This window comes from Macrotis lagotis, chromosome X, assembly GCF_037893015.1.
Source record: "Macrotis lagotis isolate mMagLag1 chromosome X, bilby.v1.9.chrom.fasta, whole genome shotgun sequence".
In the NCBI taxonomy this organism is placed as follows: domain Eukaryota; kingdom Metazoa; phylum Chordata; class Mammalia; order Peramelemorphia; family Peramelidae; genus Macrotis; species Macrotis lagotis.
The window spans coordinates 681261687-681285889 of NC_133666.1; the positions used below are offsets into that span (position 1 = coordinate 681261687).

Consider the following 24203-nt stretch of genomic DNA (forward strand, 5'->3'; position numbering starts at 1 on the left):
ATTCCAGTTGCCCTTTTCTGAAAACTCTCTATCTAATCTTTGTCCTTCTTAAACTATATGCCCAGAACTCTGGATGAAATACAAGACTAATGATACTTGAAATTTCAACATCTATGATCCTATCTTTCTGATCTTAGTTTCTTCATCTGGAAAATGGGAAGGATACCATTTGAATTTGCCACTCCCTAGGAACTGCAAATAGGCCCTGCATAATAAATTCTTGTTCAATGATTGACTGATTAAGCCTCTCTTCCCAAGAAAAATCACTTTGAAAAAAAAAAAAACATTTTCATATGAGCTATTCTGCATCAACCTTTCAGTTGAGAAAAAATAACAAAATTCAATTATCATCAAGTTATAAGCTGTTAAGCTACTGAATATTTTTTTAGCAGTCACATTTCCATCTAGGGAAGGAGGTGTTTTGTTTTCCCAGAAGCCAAGGCTTCACTGAGTTCCCATGAACCCTGCAGTTCAGTGGTGGGGACTGTGCCATTCCATCTGCAGGTTTTATTGATTTGGTCAGAAGTAATTAAAGAGATTATTCTTACTCAATTACATTTCCTTGGGTTCCTGAGGCTGGAAATTCAGCTCCAAGATTGCATTTTTTCCTCCAAAAAATTCATTTGGTTTGGACTCTGAAATGAGCCTGGTCATTGTGTTCTCTATGCATTTGTAGTTTCTCCACTGAATGGAGTCTTTCTCAGCAAGGGGCTTCCTTCCCTCCTATTTCTCTTTCTTCTCTTCTCTTTCCCTCCCTCTGCCACTGAATTCTATATTCTGCCTAAAGATGTCAGTCAATCATACAAAATTAAATAGTTTATGAGATGATTAACATCTCATTTTCTAATTTTTAGTTGCGATAAATTTCAAGGGGATTACCACTTTGTTTCATTGTATACATTTGGCTATATATAGTACACCTCAAAATAAAATGGTTGTTGAGTTGTTTTGGAAATATTTCTACTGTATGAAGATTTTCACTGTAATGGAATTCATAGTAACAGGCTTTGAGGGACTTGTTGTACTCAAAAAAGGGGGAATATAACTCACGGGGAGAACATTTGACTGCATATCACGATCTGATCATTTCATTAGCAGGGTCTCTGGAGGCTTGGGAATGTCTCACTTTCTGTACAGGAGACAAATATGGGAGGAAAGCTCCTCTCCTCCAAACATAATTTCTGCTCTGGTTTAAGTCCCAATCTTCCATAATCCCAACTCCTGTTGCTTATCTGATTGAAACAAAGAGGAAAGGGAGGAAGGGAAGGAAAAAAGGAAGGAAAGGGAAGGAAGGAAGGAAGGAAGGAAGGAAGGAAGGAAGGAAGGAAGGAAGGAAGGAAGGAAGGAAGGAAGTAGAGGAGAGGAAGGGAGGAGAGAGAGGAAAGGAAGGGAGGAAGGAAGGGAGGGAGGGAGGGAAGAGAGAGAGGAAAGGAAGGGAAGAAGGAGAAAGGATGGGAGGGAGGGAGGGAGGAAGGAAGGAAGGATGGAATAGGGGAAGGAGGGGGAAAGGAAGGAAAATGAAAGGAAGGAAAAAGAAAGAGTGAGAGAGAAGAAGAGAGGAAGAAGGAAAAAAGGGAAGAAGGGAAATGGAAGGAAAGGAAAAAGAAGAAAAGGGAAGGAAGAAGGAAGAGAGGGAGGGAAGGAGGAAGGGAGGGAAGGAAGGAAGGAAGGAAGGAAGGAAGGAAGGAAGGAAGGAGAGAGGGGGAAAGGAAGGAAAATGAAAGGAAGGAAAAAGAAAGAGTGAGAGAGAAGAAGAGAGGAAGAAGGAATGAAGGGAAGAAGGGAAATGGAAGGAAAGGAAAAAGAAGAAAAGGGAAGGAAGAAGGAAGAGAGGGAGGGAAGGAGGAAGGGAGGGAAGGAGGGAGGGAGGAAGGAAGGGGAAGAGTAGAGAAAGAGGAAGGGAAGAGAGAAAGGAAAGGAAGGGAGGAAGGAAGGAAGGGAGGGAGGGAGGGAGGAAGGAGGGAAGGAAAGAAGGAAGGAGGGAGGGAAGGAAGGATGGAAGAATGGAAGAGGGGAAGGAGGGGGAAAGGAAGGAAAATAAAAGGAAGGAAAAAGAAAAAGGGAAGAAGAGAGGAAGAAGGAAAGAAGGGAGGAAGGTAAATGGAAGGAAAGGAAAAAGAAGAAAAAGGAAGGAAGAAGGAAAGGAGGGAGGGAGGAAGGAAGGGAGGGAAGGAGGGGGAGGGAGGGAGGAAGGAAGGAAGGAAGGAAGGAAGGAAGGAAGGAAGGAAGGAAGGAAGGAAGGAAGGAAGGAAGGGGAAGAGTAGAGAGAAAGGAAGGGAAGAGAGAAAGGAAAGGAAGGGAGGAAGGAAAGGGAAGGAGGGAGGGAAGGGAAGGGAGCAAGGGAAGGAAGAGAGGAAAGGAAGGAAGGAAAGGAATCAATCCCTGGTCCAATAATATTGGCATACTCTCCTCTAGCTTCTGCTTGAAACTGCCCAATGATAGGTTATAACCCTCTAACTCCAGAGGAGATCCATCCCACTTCTAAATCTGCTGCTGTGAAAAAAATGTCCATTGTGTGGGGTGGCTAGGTGGGGTAGTGAATAAAGCACCGGTCCTGGAGTCAGGAGTACCTGGGTTCAAATCTGGTCTCAGTCACTTAATAATTACCTAGCTGTGTGGCCTTGGGCAAGCCACTTAACCCTGTTTGCCTTGAAAAAATCTAAAAAAAAAATGTCCATTGTGACCACAAATAATTAATCCTCCTGCATCAATTTTCTTCTCTATAAAATGCAAGGATGCAGTATTCTTCAAATAGAAAGAAAATCATTCTTCTGTACAGATATCAAAGAGAAGGTAGCCATGCCCACCCATTAAGGAAATCCAGACCAAAGAGATTCTTAAGACCTCTCCCTCACTTTTCTCCAAACTAGCCTGCAAAGCCACATTTTGACTTTATTTACCCACCCCAAATAAAAACAAACTGAGGATTTTTCACTATCATTTACTTCACTCCTCTTCCTCCAAAAATAAACCTTTGTTTCAACAAATATTTAACAACCAGCTCTCTTCTTTTAAAAAATGTGCATAGAATGGATGTTTGTTCTGATTTAAAATTTTCTCCACCATTCTCATGTCTAGATAAACCAAGCTAAAATTTATGATTGCCAATTTGCCCTCCTCCAGTCAGCTAAATAAAGCCTACTTCAGCACACACCCTGCATGGACTTCCAATCTTGTTAAGCTAGAAAACAGCCATAGGGGGTGATGAAAATAGCAAAGAACCTTGAGACTAAGCTCTCCGAGTGAGCTGAAGAAGTTGTAGGTGTTTAGCCTAGAGAGGAGAAGACTTAGGGTATCATGGGAGCTGGTGCTAAGTCCCGGAGAGGTCATTCTATGGGGAAAAGCAACTGAATTTATTCTGATTGAACCAGAGAGGAAGCATTAGAAGCAATAGGTGGAATTTGCAAAAACACCTAGTTCAGGATACATGTCATGAATAAAATTGTCTTCACCATTAGAGTTGCCCGAAAAGTGACTTGATCAGCATTATGCATCACTAGGGTTCACGTGAAGTAAAGTCTACATGACCATTTGTCTTAGAGGTTGGAGTGGCAGTGGGGTAGTGGAGGGGGAAGATTCTTATTCAGGGAAGGTTAGGATTAGATGGACTTCTGAGGTCCTTGCTGGTCCTGAGATTCTCTGATTGTATGACCTGAATATTCAAGGAAATCTCTGAGCTGTGTCAGAGAGTCTCAGGACAGAGGATGTCAGGGTTGGGAGGGTTTTAGAACATGGGCTATCAGAGCTGGGAGGGGCCTTTGAACAGGAAATGTCAGAATTGGGAGGAACCTTAGAACATAGCAAATATCTTATCTGATCCTCACAGCTGGAACTTAAATGGTGTTATTATTATTATTTATTATCTCTGTTTTATGTTTGAGGAAAGTTAGACAAAGAGAAATCAGGTGACTTGACCAGGGTCACAAAGCTAATCAATGTCTGAGGGCGGTTTAAACTCAAGTCTTTCTAACAAAACTATCCACTACAGCACCAGCTGCCTCACAAACAGGAAAACTAAGTTCCATAAAGAGAACAATGACTTCCACACAGCTAATAATAGGCAAAGACATGAAGTATAAAACCCTATAGAAGTTCCAGCTCTTCATTCATAGTATTTGGATTTGGGGAGGGATGTAGGATTGCGTCATCCACAAAATGCTCTCTGCTTTTCTATGTTGAGGGTGCCTTATCTGGGAATACTCTTATTTAAGTATTGCAGGGCCCCAGCAGATGTGCAGGTTGGGCTTTGCGAGGAGGAAGGCGCTGAGAGCATAAATCAAGACAAAAATATTATCCATGGGCATATACCGAGAAACACGGAGGGGAGTATATCCTAAAAGGCCTTGGCAAGTTGCCTAAGCATAGTGTAAATGAAATCAGCAAATAGAAAAGCAAGCAAAGTCTATGAAGTGTAAATAGAGATATCACCTGCAGGTGGGAGGCTGGAAGCTGTCCCAGTGCTGATGGCAGCAGAGGCCAGATCCTACTGGAGTTCTTAAGGAACCAGGGGATAGCAAGCACGGAAGCCCCAAGGGAGTCAGAGGTTTCTGATGTGTTGGCAAACATAGAACTAAGGAGGCCCACAAACCCCACAAGGGAGAAATAGTCCCCATGGTTACAGAACTTGCAAATGTGCAAGTCATTTTTCTGATAATTATTGTGTAGTTGGTAGATATAGATAGTCAGATAGATAGAAAGAAAGAGAAAGAAAGATAGATGTAAGATTAGGCAGATAGAAAGAACAGATACATACATGCATACATAGATACAAAGATACATAGATGGATAGAGATAGATGGGTGGATGAATGGATAGATAGATATATAGATGACAAAAAGGGGTTGTAGTCAGGAAAACCTGATTTCAAAGTTAGATGGAGAGATGGACAGATAGATCCATAGATATATAGATACATAGATAGATAGATACATAGATTAGATAGATTCCTAGATAAATTCCTAGATAGAAGATAGATAGATAGATAGATAGATAGATAGATAGATAGATAGATAGATGATAGATAGATACATTTATAGATACATACATTTATGCATAAACAGGTACATAGATGGATAGAGATGGATGGGTGGATGGGTGGATGGATAGAAAGATAGATAAGTAGGCAGGTAGGTAAATAGGTAGGTAGATGATACAAAGGTAGATAGAGATCAATAGATCTAAGATTAGAAAGGACAGATGGATGGATGGATACACAGTTAGATGGATGGATGGAAAGAGATACATAGATATATAGACATTGATATATAGATTACATAAATAGATTTATATATATTATATATATATATATATATGAAGAGAGAGAGAGAGATTCCTAGATATAGATAGATACATGGATAGACAGATACATACATACATGCAAATATAGATAAAAAGATACATAGATGGATAGAGATGGGTGGGTGGATGGATAGATAGATAGATAGATAGATAGATAGATAGATAGATAGATAGATAGATAGATGATTAAAAGAGGTTGTAATCAGGAAAACCTGATTTCAAATCCTGCCTCACATATGTAATTATAATAGCAGCAGTGGATTGTACAGAGTGAGATAGATTTTTTTAATAGATCGAGGGTTCTTAAGTTTTTTAGAAGTCATGAATTCCTCTGGCAATTTGGTGAAACCTGTGGACCCTGCTCAGAATAATTTTCAAAACATACAATATAATATATAGGAAACCAGTTATATTGAAACAGTTAAAATTAATGCCCCTTAAGTTAAGAACCACTAAATAACTCATTGTTCCTCATTGGGAGATGAATGTTATTATGACCTCTATGTCACAATTGAGGAAACTGAGGCAAACAGAGGCTAAGTGACTTGCCAGGAGCCACATAATAAATATTTTAGACAGAATTTAAACTCAGGTCTTCCTGAATCTAAGATCAACATTTTATCCACTGTATGACTTATCTGAGTGCTCTGATACTCAAATTTGTGAAATAATGGATAGACCATTGTTCTTGAATTCAAATCATGTCAAAAACATTTATAGGGTCTATGGCTGAGCAAATCACTTCTTTTTCAGCCTCAGTTTCCCTATCTTCAAAAATAGGGATAACAATAGCCCTAAATCACAGAATTTTTGTAAGGACTAAGTGAGATAGTATTTGTAAAGGGCTTTGCAAAAGCAGCCTATAAATGTAAGTTGTTATATCGTCTCCAAGAGAGGAGCTGTGTTGTACAGAACGCTACTCAGCTAATAAGTGTCAGAATTAGAGTTTGATATTTGAACTCAGGTTTCCTGACTTCAAAGTCAGCAATCTTCCTACCCAAAGGAAAGTCCTCCCAAGAAAGTTTGTGAAATTTCTGAAGTTTCTTGGGCTTTGCCAATAACTTCCTGAACCCTCCCAGTCACAGGTGTACTACTAGCTATGAAAAGATGTTAGTTTTGAAGAGCCCACTCCAAGTTGGGCCATTAAGACATCAATCATCTACCTGTGCCTGAAGAAGAGTGCTCCTCACAACATCCTCACCCAGGGATCTTGACCCTTTGCTTGGATGAAGGAGGGTGTTCCAAGCAGAGGTACAGCCAAGGCAAAGGGGAAGAACAAGAAAGGGAGTCTCCAGTGTGAGCAACAGCAAGAAATGAATGAATGAATGAATGAATGAATGAATGATGAGAGAGAGGATTGAAAGAGAGAGAAGGGAGAAGGGAAAGAGAACGAGAGAGAGAGGAGAGAGGTGGGGGGAGCTACCCCCAGAACAAAGGTTCCTGCCCCCTTTGTCTTTCTTTGTCCCCCAGACTATTTCTGAGTCCCACTCATAGAAAGGTTTGCCTGTGGACCAGAACCTGCCTCTGCTCCCTTATTTCTATCAAAGGTCTGGAGACCTACTTTGTGCATCTCATTTCCCTCTCTCCAGAACTGGCCTCAGTACCTTATTTCATCTTTTCATAGAGCACCAAGCTCCCAGATGAAAGAGACTCAGCCAGGAATTCATTTCTCTTCTTTTGTCATCTTTCCTGGCTTTCCAAGTACCTCCCTCTGCAGTCCTGACTCAGACAGGTCTAGCTAAGATACGAGGGGCAAAACTCAGCTTTGGAATGTTCTTGCAAGTCTTTACACAGTGCTTCTGGGAAGCAGGTGATGCCTGCCCATTTCCCCAGTGTTGTGAGGATCCTAGGATATGCTAAGGTAGCAGACTTGTGTCAGAATTCAGGAACTTCATCTGTTCTCCCAGTTCCCAACAGAGTAATAAATGACCCTCTTCCAGAAGGGACAGGGCAGGACAATATGTTTCCTAAAGCATAAGCCAAGTCATGTAAACTCCCTACTAAATAAATCCCTGCACCCCTGCAATCACCTCCAGGATCAAATACATAATGCTCTGTTTGGCATTCAAAGCCCTTCTTCACCTAACCCCCTTCCACCTTTCCAGTCTTCTTATACCTTATTTCCTGACCTGTTCTATCCAGTGACAATTGGGATGCACAGTGGATAGAGCCCTGGCCTTGGATTCAGAAGAATGGGAGTGCAAATCCAACCTCAGACACTTGCCACTCACTGTGTGACCTTGGGCAAGCCATTTAACCCTGATTGCCTCCCATCCAGGACCATGTCCAGTCATTCTGATTCATATCTGGCTACTGGAACCAGATGATTCTGAAGGACAAAGTGAGGCTTGTGGCTTAGCATGCACCACCTCACTCAAATCCATTGTATGTGCTTGTACCATGGCAACACCTCCCCTGATGTTGTGGTTGCCTTCAAGAATGAAGGATAAGAATCAACATATCCAGTGACATTGGCATCTTGGCTGTTCCACACACAATACCCTCCATCTTTTAACTCTGGGCATTCTCTCAGCTGGAATATTCTCCCTACTCTGCTCAGACTATGGACCTGGGATTCCTTTTTAAGTCCTAACTAAAATTTCACCTTCAACAGGAAGCTTTCTCCAACCCATCTTCATTCCAGTGCCTTCCCTCTGTTAATTATTTCCTATTTGTCCTTTATAGATTTGTTTGCATGTTGTCTTCCCCATTAGATAGGAATTGTCTTTTGCCTCTTTTTGTATCTATAATGTCTAGGAAATGGTAGAAGCTTAATAAATGTTATTTGAAGTAGAAAATCATAGAACCATAGCTGAGCTCTGTTCTTAGCCCCCTATTCATCTTCCTCTCCACCCTCCTTCTTTCTAGGTGATTTCATCAGTTTCCATGGGTGTCATTATCCTCTCTATGCTCACGATTCCAAAATCCATATTTCCAGCCCCAGTCAACCTTGAATCACAACTCAACTTCAGTTGTATGTGCTGGCTACATCTCATACTCACTATATCCAAAATAAGCTCCATAGCTTTCCCCTCAAACTGCCCCCTTCTCTCGGATTTCCAAGGACATTACACCCGTTCTAGTCTCTGAATTGAACCAATAATATCTCTGTTCTCACTCCCAAAACTCAAGGCTTCACACTGGATGGCCACCATACCTAGAAGGACCTGCCTCTTAACCCAGTTAAGCTCAAATTTTGCATTCTAAACAAGATCTTTTCCCATTTAAGTTGATCTATTCTATTTGTATGTAAGTTCAAATAAATAGGCTACAAATACACATATTATAGAGATAGAGACAGAGACAGAGACAGACAGAGACAGAGGCAGAGACAGAGAGATAGAGATAGAGATGATTAGATATAGAGACAGAGACACAGACAGAGATAGAGACAGAGATAGAGATAGAGATGATTAGAGATAGAGACAGAGACAGAGACAGAGATAGAGATAGAGAAACAAGGAGATAGGTGTATATGCCCATATATAAAATGTATATTTTACTTACATTTAAATATGTATATAGCTATATGTATATGTGGACTTTTACATTTTATACAGATATTACAGAGACAGAGAAAGAGAAAGAGATAGAGATAGAGATAGAGATGATTAGATGAGATAGAGATAGAGATAGAGAAACAAGGAGATAGGTGTATATGCCCATATATAAAATGTGTATTTTACTTATATTTAATATGTATATAGCTATATGTATATGTTGACTTTTACATTTTATACAGATATTAATGTATGTGTAAGTATGTGTATGTATACATGTTTCTATATATACAGTATATATGTGTTTGTGTATCTTTCTTTTCTTCCCCAATTTCTTTTGTTTTGATTTTCCCATAGTGCCTGAGACCTAGAAGGTATTGTGGAATCACAGTGCTTAGCCTAAAGTCAGGAAGCTCTGAGTTCATAGATGACTTCAAACACTTAACGGCTGTGTGACTATGTGCAAGCCACTCTGCTTTCCTCAGTTTCCTTGCCTTTAAAGTAAGGATAATTATAACATCTACCTCCCAGGGTTGTTCATGTGAGGACCAAATGAGATATTTTCAAAGGGTCTCATAAATCTTAAAGCGCTATATAAATGGGCATCGTTAATGCTATATAGAAGGCGTTCATTAAATGCTTGTTATTTCATTGAATGATTGTGGAAGGATCCTTAGATTAGGAGGTCTAGGAATGCTTTTATAAATATATTTTGATAGATGTATTTCAATGTAATTGGATTCCTCTATATTTCTCTAAAAGTCACATTTAAAAAATATGACTCTGGGAAGGCTAATACTGTCAAAGGAACTGAACACACACACACACACACACACACACACACACACACACACACACACACAGACACATATCATCATCTGATCCAACCCTATATGTCAGTGCTTGGAACAAGGATGCACCCAGATGCCATTGGCCAACTTGTCAAAGATGGTAACTACCTTAGAAAGGTAGGGTATATGAGGTGTTGATAAGAAAAGGGCCAGCTCCTGTCAGTAACCCCAATGGGGGGTCCATTCTGTGAGACTATCTATAGTCAGGTTTTAGAAGCTGATAAAACTCAGGCTCCTGTGTCTCTGTCCCAATCACTGGCCTTTGTACTGAATTGACTAGTTAGCCAGGGAAGGAAGTCCTGGGTCCTTTGGGTTTTCTTGTTGGTCTATCTGGATTCCACTGTGCTGTGTGCCTGGTTAGAGTCTGGGGCAGGGGAATAGCCCAAAGTCAGTAGACACCCAATAGTAATGCTGATCCTGTGTCCCAAACTGTATCCCTTAACACATTATGAATCTTCCCCTCAACTCCTGGGAGTGCCTGTGCCAGAAGTCAGAGGTCACAGGATCCTCACAGAATCTGGCTACCCTTGACTAAAGCAAGAGAAAGATGAATTATAATGAATTCTTGGTCACCTTCAAGGAACTTCATTAGCATAATGTGAAACTTTAAAAACTCAATTTCTCGATGTATCAACTGGCTACTTCTGTAAAATGGGCTCCTAATATTCGCGATATATCTTCATGGGAAAGATTACCAAAATTTCAAATGGTACTTTTATATCAGTATTTCATTTAAGACTTTATCATTTAAAGCATCATGGCCAATAATGACAAAAGAAGAAAATATTTTTTTAAAAAAAGGACTAGGGAGATGTTGACTATTTATTATACATTCCTGAAACAGAGGAATAGAGAGGAGTTAGAAACAATTTGAAGAATTTCAATTATCCAGGAGACACTCTGAAAGCCAAAAAATTGATCTCAAACCTGGAAATTCAGGGGTGGCTAGGTGGCGCAGTGTATAGAGCACTGGCCTTGGAGTCAAGAGTACCTGAGTTCAAATCTGACATCAGACACTTAATAATGACCTAGCTGTGTGGCCTTGGGCAAGCCACTTAACCCCATTGCCTTGCAAAAAAGAAAAAAAACCTGGAAATTGGTCAATAAACTAGCAAATGAATAGGGGTTTATTGGGCATTTACTATATGGGGGGAGGCTAAGCATTTTAGAAACATCCTCACAACAACCCGGAGATAGATGCTATGGAGATCATCTCACAACTGAGGAAACTGAAGAAGGTAAATGATTTGCCCAAGGCGAGGGGCTGATAAATATCTTAATCTGTATTTGAACTCAAGTCTTCCTAACTCAAGCTCAATATACACCTAGATGTTTAGAAGTAGACAGACAAACCCTCTAATTTGACAAAGGAGGGAACTGAGGCTCAGAGGTGTGAAAATTTTATTTTAATGAATACTTGGTGTCACCTTCAAGAAACTTCATTAGCAAAATGTGAGAATTGAGCGATGTGAAATTTTTTCATTATAATAAACACTTGGTCACCTTCAAGGAACTTCATTAGCACAGTGTGAGACTTTAAAAACTCAATTTCTCAATGTAACAGTTGCCATTTCTGTAAAATGGGCTCATCATTTTTAGCTGTGTATCTTAATGGAAAAGATTATTGATTGTGTCAAGGTCACACAGGTAGAAGTGACCCCCTAAAGATTTAGAGCCAGTCTACTTCACCATAGAGATGGTAGCCCTTGAACAGAACATATATATATATATATACATATACATATATATATATATGTATATGTATATATATATATATATATATATATATATATATATATATATATATATATATATATATATATTTTAAGGCAATGTGGTTAAGTGACCTGCCCAAGGTCATACAACTAGGCAATTACTAAGTGTCTGAGCTGGATTTGAACTTAGGTCCTCCTGACTCCAAGGCTGGTACTCTATATACTGTGCCACCTAGCTGCTCCCCTTGAACAGAACTTTGAAAAAAACTAGGGATCAAAAAGGAGGAGATGAGGAGGGAGCTCTGATGTCACTTCTGATCCATCCCCTGGCCCCTCACATACTGTTAGTATTCTCTCTTCTCCTCCAATCTCCTTGTCTTTATTTATGCATAAGGAACAACCTTTTCAGGCCTTAAGTTCTTTCTAAATCTCCCTCATAAGCTCAAGCCACAGTATGTATACATGGTACATGTGTGTATGTGCATGTGTGGCACATGTGTATGTGGCATGTGCATTTGTGTAATATAAATATGTATGAATGGACATGTGTGTGCATAAATGCATGAGTATCATCCAATAGAATATAGTAAGCTCCGGGAGGACAGGAACCATCCCCACCCCCTAGCACAATGCCTTACACATTTTAGACATTTAATAAATGTTTGTCTCATTGAATTGAAAACTGGCTTTGGCTGTTCTCTTAGGGCTATCCTTAAACTAAATTTTATGAAACACTGACATCCCAAGCACCTTTTGTGACTCATAAATGCAGACTGAATTCTCCTTGACATGAAGAGAACAAAAACAAAATGCAGAATCTTGAAATTTTTGTCTCCTTCAGGCTAAATTCAATCTATTATTCTAGAAATACTTTATAATTTGAATGGTTTTCCTCCCTTCTCCTGACTTCTAATCAGGGGACTTTCTGAAAAGAGTTTATTTTCTAATTTTCTAATTGCCTAAAAAAAGAGGAATATACAAGCTATAAGCAAAGAAGATGGCAGATACCATGAGAAGAGAAGGTTCTAGAGGGAGGGCAAAAGGGAAAGGCGGTCTGCTGAATGTGATGTTGGAGCCGAGTCCGGAACAAAGACAAAGTTCCTAAGAGCTGGAGGTGAGGAAGGGGAACATAAGAGGCTTGAATTGTTATGTATTAGGACATCAAGCAGGGCCATCCTAGAGTATGATGTTGAGGAAAGGATAGAAAGACTAGAAAGGTAGGAAGGGACTGGGTTATTACTACTTTAGGTGCCAAATGGAGGCCTTTCTATTTGATGCCAGAAGTAATAGGGAGTTTATGAGTATAGGGGGGACAAGTGAGATGGTGAAGCATGTACTTTAAGAAAATCACTGTTACTTGAGAAATAGATGACCTGGAATGAGAAGAGACTTGAAACAGGGAGACCAATTAGGAGATTATTGCAACAGTCTGAAGTTAGAAATGAAATAGTTAGAATGGTAACCATATAAGTGGAAATCAGGAGACCGATTCAAAATAAATAGGAGAGAGAAAATCAAAATTTAGAACTTCGGAGATACATCAGCTGAAGAGGGGGGGAGAGCACAAGATGTTTTCCAATGTTATAAACCCAGGTGACTGTAAAGATGGAGGCACCTTCAACAGAATTAAGGAAGTTTGGAAGAAAAGTGGTTTAGGAGAGACAGACAATTGGATGCAACTAGGCTTTGTGTCTCAGGGTAGGGAGCAGAGGGAGCAAGAGTGGGTTACTAGCTGTGTGATACTGGACAGATCACTTCACCTCTGTTTGTCTTAATCCACTGGAGAAGGTAAAGGTGAACCACCCCAGTATCTTTGCCAAGAGGTATGGACAGCATTGATATGCTCTGGTTCAGGGAGTCATGGAGAGTTGGACATGACTGATACTGTACTGTTCTAGACACTATTTTATATGATCCTATTCTAGTCATTATACTAAACTGTTGTATACTAGACTAAATTGTAGCATACTATTCTAGATATGATTCTATACTATACTATACTGATCTGTTCTAGAAACCATGCTATGCTATACTTTATACATCCATCTCAGATACCAATTAGCTGAATGACTGGGCAAGGCACTTAGCTGTCTAGCAATTGATTGACTCACATTCAGGGTCATCTCCAGTCATCCTGATTCATTTCTGACCACTGAACCCTGATGGATCCAGAGGAGAAAGTGAGGCTGTTGACTTAGCACAGCACCCCACATTCAAATCCGATTCACTTGCATATCATGGCATCACCTCCCTGATGGATGTTCTTTGAGAACAAAGGACAATCATCATGATCATCATGATCATACTATTCTAGATATGATACCATTATTCTACTATGTTATAAAACCTATACAAATATTATATTTAACTATAATTTATAGTTACTGTAACAATATATATACTGATACTATACCATAAATTTGCTATCCTATGCTTTTCTATATTCTCTACAAAATGCTATTTACCATATACTATACCATATATATATGTGCATATACATACACTTTCATTTCTACTGCTCTAGACATTATATATATATATATATATATATATATATATATATATATATATATATATACGTTACATTTTTAAAGGCTATTTTAACAAAATAAGTTACAAATTATCCATCAGGACTCATCCTGCATTATTTGCCAATAAATGTTCCAAATGGAGAAAAGTAATCTCCTTAACCTTGACCCTACATTCACCCTTAACGCTCTTTCCCAAAGGTGAGATCAGGATGCTGACCAGGATCTCTACCCAGCATTCTGATTTAGAGGCAGGAGCCAGCCACCAACAATGACAAGTTGTAGCCTGGACCTCTCAGCCCCAGTATTTTAAGAAACCTGGCTAGATTCATTCATTAGATTTATTGGATTTGTGTGTGTTGCCTTGTTTCTTTGTTGTTCTTTTTTTTAACTGAGCCTACGGTTCATTTGCTCTGGCTCAATCACATGGCTGATGGCTGCTTTGGGATTCAGTCAACCATCCCATCTTCATTCCAGTCAAACCCATCAGTCCACCCAAATGCTTTCCCCTATTGAACTTCCAGTCCTGGACCTGAAACAGGAGAAGGGTATCCAGCTCCACCTGCTGGAATATTGGAGCATCATGTTCCTCTTTGAGGCTATTGGTCATCATGAGCTGATGGCAGGGGCCTTAATTCTTCTCCAGACAATATTTGGCAACATTTCCTAACCAAGACTCAGGATCAGGTTAGAAAGCTAATATTTGCTTAATGGATCAGGAAATCAGGATTCTAGTCTTCTTCTTTGGGGCTCAGTTTCCTTGTCTATTAAGTAAACAGGGCTCCATTCCTTTAATGAACTCAATCTTCTCTTGGATCATATTTTTGGTTGATTTTTATCATATCATTTGAGGCTTGGAAAAATCTGGTGATCTATAAAAAATGCAGTTTGACATGATCCTAGAGTTTCTAGCAATAGATGCTGGTCAGTTATCATTAGAGTGTAAGTTCCTTGAGGACAGGAACTGATTCTCAGTTATATATAACCAAACAAGTCACTTGCCCTCCATGGCTCTTACTTTTTTCATCTGTAAATTGAGACATTTGGCCCAGAGAGCTTCTGAGGACCCTTCCCACATTCTATCTGGGATCTAGTATGTGACCTCTCCTTGTCTTAAACAATGAAACCACTGATCCTCTACATGTTATATTGGTCCATCAGGCATTTTAATCTTTATTTCCCTTCATTAGGTTTTAAATAATTTATTTGAAGCAAATAGTTTCCACTGCTGACCATCATGGATCCTGTAGGCTTTCTTGGTCAACCACAAAGTAAGCTAAGTAAATCTAGCATGTGCTCTTGACAGAATCCCAGACACATCATGGTCAATCCATATCTGAACAAAAATCCCTCTTCCAATAGTCTTATGATTGACTATGCAGTCTCTGGTGAGGGCCAACTCACTACCTCTGGAAGCAACCCATTCCAACTACTGGACAACTCAAATTGGCAGGAAGTGTTTCATGATATCATCATCATCATCATCATCATCATCATCATCATCATCATCATCATCATCGTAGTTGTCCTTCATGTTCTAAGAGCCCATCAGGTTAAAGGCAGTATGGCTTGCACATGATGTTTATTACAGTGAGGGTTATTTGTGAAAAGTCATCCTCCTCACTTGCTTTTTCCAGAACCATCTCACCCCCAGCCTGATTTGATAGGAAACAGGACTTGTGGGGATGGTAGTTCTTGGCCTTTGAGTATGATTTCTCCTTTCAATATCATCAAGCTTAAATCTTGTTTCTGTTTCACTTCTACCCATTGTTCTGGTTCTGCCCTCTGGGACCAAACAGGGCAAAGCTAATCCTTAGTTCTCTGGACCCAACCCTTGACATACTTGAAAATAAATATTAAGTGCCTTCCCATCTTCCTCTCTAGTTTAGAGTAAAGTTCCATAGCAGGAAAAGTGTTCTAGATATCCTGGCCCAGGACCCAGGTTTAAGGCTATGGCCAGCTCAGGACAAATATCTCTGTCCTAGGAACCTAAATTATAATCACAATAATTCATTTATTTAACATTTCATTAGAAAGAGGAAGGGAAAGGGAAGCGAATACCCATTTATGGAGAATCCACTTAATGTGCCAGACAAAAAAAATGGACTCTACATTTAGTCCTCACGACAACAATTGTGATTTGTTTAGTCATTTTTCATTCCTATCTGACTCTTCATGACCTCATTTGGTGTTTTCTTGGCAAAGATACTGAAATGGTCTGTCATTTTCTTCTCCAGTTCATTTTACAAGTGAGGAAACTGAGGCAAACTGGGTGAAGTGACTTATCCAGGGTCACATAGCTAGGAAGTATCAGAAGCCAGTTTTGAACTCAGGAAGATAAGTCTTTATGACTCCAGACTGGTGCTCTATGCAAAGTGACATTTCAACCATTCCACTAAATGACCATTATCTATACCCCCAGAGAAGTGATATTTACAGGCACTATGTGCTTTGAGCAACCTTCATCTGGGAGGATACTGGCACCAGAAAAGGGACAGAGGGGAGACTTTGCATCTTGCCAGGTTCCAAAGATCTTAGAGAAACAAAGGTCCTTTGACCATCCCCTCCCCACTATCTGCAAGGTTCTTTGGACTTCAGACCCCTAAACAGGAACACCCCTGCAGAAGCTCAGCTGTGACCCCAGAACTGAAAATTTTGTGTTGGGAACTAGTAAGAAACCCTGGAGCGGCTGCCTGAAAATAAACGACTAACGTCTGCAGACATATTCTGCACCATGCTGTTTATCTGACATCAATCTTGCTTCACACTGGAGCCCTCTAAGTATCATGGAGCTATTTTGAAGCAAAAATCTATTTAGTTTTGCGAGGGAAGTTGTAATCAGCAGGTTTTTCCAAAGACACAGATTTTCACCAACAAGTTTTATTTGTTTCCTCGCTGAGGACAGTGGTAATGAGATAGCAAGCTTCCCTTCTCCAAATTGCCAACTCAAACACAGCCCAAACCAGCTGAACTGGAAATTGGTTCTGCCTAGTGAGATGTTGTGAGTTACGCCTTCCCGCTGGTTCATTTGGCCAAGGCAAAAGGTTTTGTCTGGGTTGGGCTAGACATACCCCAGGCATGATCACCAGGCAGAACCCCACCCCCAGAGAGCTTGGTAGATGCTCTCTGATGTCTGCTTAGATACTTGCCCATATTCCAGCCAGAGAAACCAACACCTGAGCTGAGAGGAGCACCTTTGCCAGGAGAGAGGCTGCCTTCTAAGCCCCTCATCTGCTCCTCACCTGAGCTAGGATGCCACGGCCAGCATCCTAAGGATATGAAAATGGGAACACATGGCGCCATTCCCCACTGGCATCAGGAAGGAGCTTAGCCTTCCTCCCAGTGCATTATGGCAGGTGAAATTCAAAGGATGTTTTCTTTTCTCTAAGCTGAAATTTGAAGCAGCCCTTTACAGAAAGGAATAAATGGTGCCCAGGCCCTGAGGAGCAGTAAGCTTCTTGTTTTATGAGGAAAGATAAAGTGTAGCTAGCCCATGACCTCTCACCATTAAGAGAAAGTCAGAGAGGACTGAGCATCAGAAATGTTGACTAGCCCAAAGACCCCATCTCACACAAAAGGCTAATTTACTCACATCCACAATTTATTGCATGCCCACCTGGATGCATTTTCCCAGTCCCTGACTAATTTTTATTCTCTTCCAAACATCACCATTTCTATTGAATGCACAAACCATCCTTCCAGTCTCCAAGATTCACACCCTCAATGTCATTTCTGACTCTTAACTCTCCATCATCCCCCTATATCCTATAAACCGGCAGATTTTGAAGTTTCTATCTGAACATCTTGCCTATATTTACCTGTCTTTAAAACACCAATTTTTCTCCTGAGTGCCTCCAAGCCTCCAGTTCATAGCCTCGTCATCCTTGACTCTTAACTCTCTCTCTCACCTCAATATGTTCCATCAGTTGCCTATATCTGTTGTCTCTGCTTCCACATCTCTTGCACTTGTCTTCTCTCCACTCAGCCACCATTCTATTGACCAGATGACTATAGTAACCTTGTTCTGCATTTCCTCCTTCTCCAGAGGTTATAGTCTTCCATGATTCACAGCCATACGGCAACCTAAAAGAACAGTGATATTGGAAGGATTTGGGTACCAGGGAGAGGCTGGTGGCCATAGCTGACAAAGTGATTTTCAGAAGTTCAAAATGCCTAGGTCATTTTTCTCTCTTTCCTCCCATGATGCAGACTGCTGTTTGCTATTTAAAGAACATCCCAAACCTACATCTCCAACTTGCTATACATTATTCCCCTTTACAGACCCACAATCCAAAGTGGTCTTCTTGGCTGCCCCTCACTGTGCCTTTGAACTGGCTAGCTTTCATTCCTAGATTGCCCTGTCTTGTCCTTCCCATGCCTTAGACTCTTTAGCTTCCTTTATAATCAACTCAAGTGCCAAACTCTTGGGACTATAAGAATCGTTTTTGCATCACTAGAGGCTAATACAGTGCTTCATCAGTACCTAATAAATGAATGATGGCTAATTGCTTCCAGGTGGAACTTTTCCTGATCTCCTCCATCAGTCCCCCATTCCTACTGTTTCCCTGCCTATGTTACTTTGTATTTATGTATTTATTCTATATTCTGTATATATATATATATATATATATATATATATATATATATATATGGACATGGACAGAGTACATTTTTGCCTTTCTTTAGCACATAATACAGAAGTCACTTAATAAATACTCATTGGAGACAAAAAGAATGAAGAAAGGAATCATTTGGGATAACTCGGGCTATTTATCCTGGAGAAGAAAAGTCTTAGTAAGGTATACACATATTGGCAATTATACATTATGTGACGGACTGCCATGTGAACAAGATTTGTTCCATTGATCCAGAGGGCATAATTAGGATAGAATAGATTGAACTTGCAAGAAGAAAGATTTTGGTATTTCACAGACCCCCAGGCCCCACTCACAGGAACAATTAAACTTTGCAAATCCAACAGGCTATATCTGAGCATGCCACCAGGTGGTGGTCTAAACTTGATGGAGAGCTTCAATAATCACACATGTCCCCCATCCTCTAAACATCCCTTCTGGTCCTTTAGCAGGTTTCTTTCTAAAGTCTTAAGGGTAAAAATAGTTTGACAATAACTCCTAAGTCCTTTTTTCAGATTACCCCCCCCATTTCCACTTAGTTCCCAGATATTTCTTTTTCTCCTCTGAGATATCTGGAGTCGCTTCATCAGCTGAATTGCATTCACTAAAGTGAAACCGAACAAATAAGAGTGTACATTTATAAACTATGGAGTAGCTTCAGTCCAAGTTCCCCCAATCCCACCACACTCTCTTCTGTGATTTTCTTGTTGCACTCATAAAAAAGGGAGAGAGTGTTGTATCCATAGACCTTGACATAATAACCCTTTTAAGAATCACCAAGTAGCTAGATGATGAAAAGGGAAGGAAAATTAATTGGTCAATCCAGTTTTCACTCTCTATCTTGTTGCATCTGAAGCAATTACCACTTGAAGTCTGATCCTAGATAAAGCCCCTATTGGCATCCTATGGAGGGGTTACTTTCCTTCTCTTTGTCTTAATATTCTAGCTACTTGAGAGTCCTAGGAAGGAAGAGTGATTTGGGTTTCAAAAAGGGAAAGGATAAAAGGTAAAGAGCTGAAAGGGAAGAGTTGGTCATTGAGTTCTACAGAGTCATTCCTGGGTCACCAGGAAGACTTAAGTTCAAATTTAGCCTCAAACACATAACCACAGCCTCAACTACTTTATGGGGCTCTCAGTCCCGCATGTTCATATCTTCTTGGGAATCTAGTGATGAAGAAAATGCTTTGGAAAGCTGCCACCAGGTTAGAGTAGAAATTGCACCAGAGGAGGATTGCCTCCAGCTCGGCAAAAGGTAAACACAGCTAAAAATTAAAGCTGCCTCCAAATGATGGGTGCCGCCTTCGTAAATCAATAGGCACTTATTAAGACTTTACTGTGTGGTAGATATTAAGGATTCAAAACCCCAAATGAATCATTTTGCCTACAAAATGTTTTCATTCTATTGGGGCATATATACGCACAAGCCATATACAAAGCAAATAGAAGATAATTTGGAACTGGGCCGAGGAGAGGAAAGAGAACTCTGGTAGAGTTTGAACTGCTAGAAAGTCTCAGCTTTTTGTTTCTGTCTTTGGACTCCTTGAAGCTTGTCTGGCCTACAGTGGGACTTAATAAATGCTTATCGATTGGTGACAGCATATAATTATCTGGAGGACTGGAGTTGTTTTCTCTTTTTTCTTGGTATACACAATGTCTTACACAGTAATTGGCACATACTGCATGACAAGGCAGAGAGCACTCTGCATCACCAGGAAGACCTGAGTTCAAATTCAGCCTCAAACATATAACTAGCTTTACTGGACAAGTCATTTAATCTCCTTCTGCCTCAGTTTCCTCATCTATAAAATGGGAATGATATCTAATGCTTTTTATCTCCCAGCATCGTTGTGAGGATCTAATGAGATAATGTATACACAGTTCTTTGCATACCTTAAACTATTAGATATGATCAAATTAGTTAGGATTATTATTGTTAAAAGAATATAGAATTTGTTATCAGAGGAGCTGGACTGAGATTACAGCTCTGCCACTGTCTCCCTGTGTGACTTTGGGTAATGGACCTCTGTTGGCTCACCTGTAAAATGACTGAATTGGACTAAATCCAAGGTCCCTTCCAGTTTTAAATCGTTGCTTCTCCATCTCTGGAAGTCTTGAAGCTGGAACTGGATGACCTCTTGGGTGAATAATCCAAATAGGTTTTCATAACTTGAGTGTATATAGGACTAGGTGATATCTGACATTCCTCTTAACCTATGGCAAACCACAATGCTACCTTGAAAACTATGATAAGAATGAAAAAGACAATTTACCCCAAGTACTCTGGGATCATAGAACCTCAGAAAAACAGCTCGCTTTATTGCTGCTCTCTGTAATTCTTTTACCTTGATTCAGACCCATAGTTTATCTGTACACTCTTTTTATGTGTCTCCCCTTGTCTCCCTCTCTCCTTCCCTCCCTCCCTCCCTCCCAGTAGTGCTGAATGGCTAAGCTTCTTTCCATTTCCACACAATACATCTGAAATTGTCTAATCATTTTTGCTCGTCTTCTATGAACTCCTTCCAAGTGCTCTGCATTCTCAGATTGAGCAGCATAGCACTCAGGGAAGGGTCCCAGCTGTTCCCCTGATGTTTGCATCAGACTGAATACATCCAGAGGGAATTAATTTCCATATTAATTTTATTCTAGAAAGTGCCCCCAATTTTTTTTAAATATTAAAGTATGAGGTAAGTGGTTTTTGTATGAAATACTAGGGGGGAAAAATCTATGGAAAGTGACGGTGCCGCTGACAAATTCTCATCTGTTGGCCAGGCCATTGTTTTTCCATTTACAAAATGGAATTTAATAAAGATTTAGTTGCTTGGCTGAAACATCACACATGGGGAATTGTAGAAGCAGTGCAAAGGACATCAGTGAGGAAATGTATGGCTATGAAGGGGAGGGGGAAGGGGTGGGGAATGGGCCAGTACCAAGAATTAGAGGGGAGGGAGAGGGTGATGAAGAAGGGTGGAGGTGTAGAGGGAAAGAGAAAAAAGAAGAGGGAGAGAACAAGATGAAGGGAAATGGGGGTGCGTGGAGGAAGGAAGGAGGGAATGAAGGAAGGGAAGAAGGAAGGAGGAAGGAAGAAAGGAGGGAAGGAGGGAGGGAGGAAGGGAGGGAGGAGGGAGGGAGGAAGGAGGGAGGGCTGGAGGAAGGAAAGGGAGGGAGGGAGGGAGGAAGGAAGGAAGGGAGGGTTGGAGGAAGGAAGGAGGGAGGAAGGGAGGGGAAAGGAGGGGGAAAGGAGGGGAAAAGGAAAATGGAAGGAAGGAAAGGGAAAGGAAAGGAAGGAAAAGGAAAATGAGAGGAAAGGGAAAAGGAAATGGAAAGGAAAATTGAAGGGAAAGGGAAAGTAAATGGGAAGTAAAGGAAAAATAAAAGGGGGGAAGGGGAAGGGGAAAAGGGGAAGGGGAGGGGGAAAGGAGAAGGGAAAGTAATGGAAAGAAAAGGGAAAGGGAAAGAAAAAGGAAAAAGGAATTAATTGGAACAGAGAAAGGAGGTTACGGAAGGGAAGAAAGGGCAGGAGGGAAGGAGGGAGAAGGGAAAGGAGGATGAAAGGGGGGAAAGAGAAAGAAGGGAAAAGAGAAGCAGGAAAGGAAGGGAAGAAGAGTCAGTTCAGTAATAGTACCTACATCAGACCTTTTCTGATCCCATAAATCCTCAGTGCTCTAAACTTCCTAAAAATTATTTTGTGTTTTTTATCTGTGTGCATATTATATCTTTTTGTGGAATGGATGCTCTTTGGGGGCAGAAGCATTCTTGTTTTTCCATCTTTGACTCCTCAATGCCTAAAGCTGAACCATTACTGATGGTAGGGGATACTCATACAAACTTAACTCATTGAAGTTGAATTAACCAGTTTTAAAACCCTTTCTCTGCCTCATTCATTGACTCATTCACTTCCTTCCTTCCTTCCTTCCTTCATCATGACCAAGACATTTGCTTATGCATCTTATTTTCTTTTCAGGATACCAAGTATGAAAACTTCTTTATAAGTCCAAAGTTTGTGGAAAAATTAAAGGCTAGAACTGCAAAGGTGAGTCAAAAAAGCATTTCTCTGGGATCTTTTATTGAAAACCATAGACCTGTTCATGAGGCTGTGTTAAGACTTGGGAATTCATTGACACCAACCTTCCCTGGAATCCCAGAAGTAGATCTATTCTTGACAATGTGATGGCTCAGAGCTTTTTTTGTTTGTTTGTTTTTAGGCTTTTGCTAGGCAATGGGGTTAAGTGGCTTGCCCAAGGCCACACAGCTAGGTAATTATTAAGTGTCTGAGCCCGGATTTGAACCCAGGTACTCCTGACTAGAGGGCCGGTGCTTTATCCACTGCCCCACCTAGCCGCCCTGGGTCAGAGTTTTTATAGGTTTCCTTTTGGACTTCACTTGAGGACAGTCCCCCATCCCAGGACTCAGATCTAGTGTGACTTCTATTCTTCCAGGAAGAGGCATAAATAAAGTCATAAGACTGGACCCTGAAAGATCCTCAGATAACATCAAGTCCAACTCCTTTATTTTAAATATACAGAATTGAAGCAGAGAGGTGTTAAAGGATTTCTCTAAGGTTACAAAGATATTACATGACAGATCTGGTTGTTAATTGAATTGAATTGAACTGAATTGGAAAAAAAAAGTAAGCACATTTCCTGGAGGGTTATATGTTTTGTCATTAGAATCCACTAATGTATTACAATGTTTGTCCTTCATTCTCAAAGAAGACCCCGACATCAGGGAGATGATGTCATGACAAACACATGGACTGGGTTTGAGTGAGGGCAGGCTGTGCTCACTTACCAGCCTCACTTTCTCCTCCAGAGCTATCTGGATCCAGTGGCTAAATATGAATCAGGAAGACTGGAGATGGCCCTGGATGGGAGGCCATCAGTTAAATAACTTGCCCAAGGTCACACAGCTAAGAAATGTCAAGTATCTGCATTCCAACTCCCATCCTCCTGGATGCAAGGACAGTGTTCTTTCTCTTCACTGTGCCACCTAAGCTGCCCAGAATCTCAATACTGAAAGAGACCTCAGTGGTCATCTAGCTGAAGCCATACCTGAGCAAGAACCCCCTCTATGACATATCCAAACTAACCTAGTTAGTCCCCTAGCCTTTGATTGACCTTCAGGGACAGAGAGCTCTCTACTTTGAAAGTACCACCTTGGGAGCAGCTAGATGACACAGTGGATATAGCACTGACCCTGGAATCAGGAGGATCTGAGTTCAAATCCAACCTGAGACACTTAAAACTTAGCTGTGGGACCTTGGGCAAGTCACTTAATCCCAATGCCTTGCAAAAAGTTTTTTTTTTTAAAAAAAGCAAGTACCAACTTGCCTGCTGGACAGGTCCCATTACCAGGAAGTCCTCAAACTGAATTTTTCTTCTTTTTGACTTCCATACCTGATTCTTCCTTGGGGATGAAGCAGAATAAGATAAATCCCCTTGCCAAGTGAGTGTTTCAGATATTTGAGGAAAGCTATCCCAGTGGATAGAAAAGTGAACCTGGAATCAGATGTGAATTCAAATTTGGCCTCAGATATTTACTATTTGTATAAACCTGAGCAAGTCACTTCCCCCCTCCACCTCAGTTTCCTCATGTATAAAATGAGGGAGTTGAACTCTATGACCTCTAAGGTTCCTTTAGCTCTAAATGTGTAATAGAGTGTACCTAAGAAAGTTGCTTT

The 24203-nt window shown here is 40.5% G+C and overlaps 1 long non-coding RNA gene across 2 annotated transcripts in view; it reads left to right on the top strand.

Moving 5' to 3' along the window:
- Positions 1–22563, top strand: part of LOC141497984 (uncharacterized) — a 92689-nt gene extending 70126 nt beyond the window's left edge. For both annotated transcript variants that reach the window (XR_012471509.1, XR_012471508.1), the window contains one exon: positions 22488–22563. This is a non-coding gene — a long non-coding RNA (uncharacterized LOC141497984). The remainder of the gene's footprint in view (positions 1–22487) is intronic.
- Positions 22564–24203: the final 1640 nt, after the last annotated feature.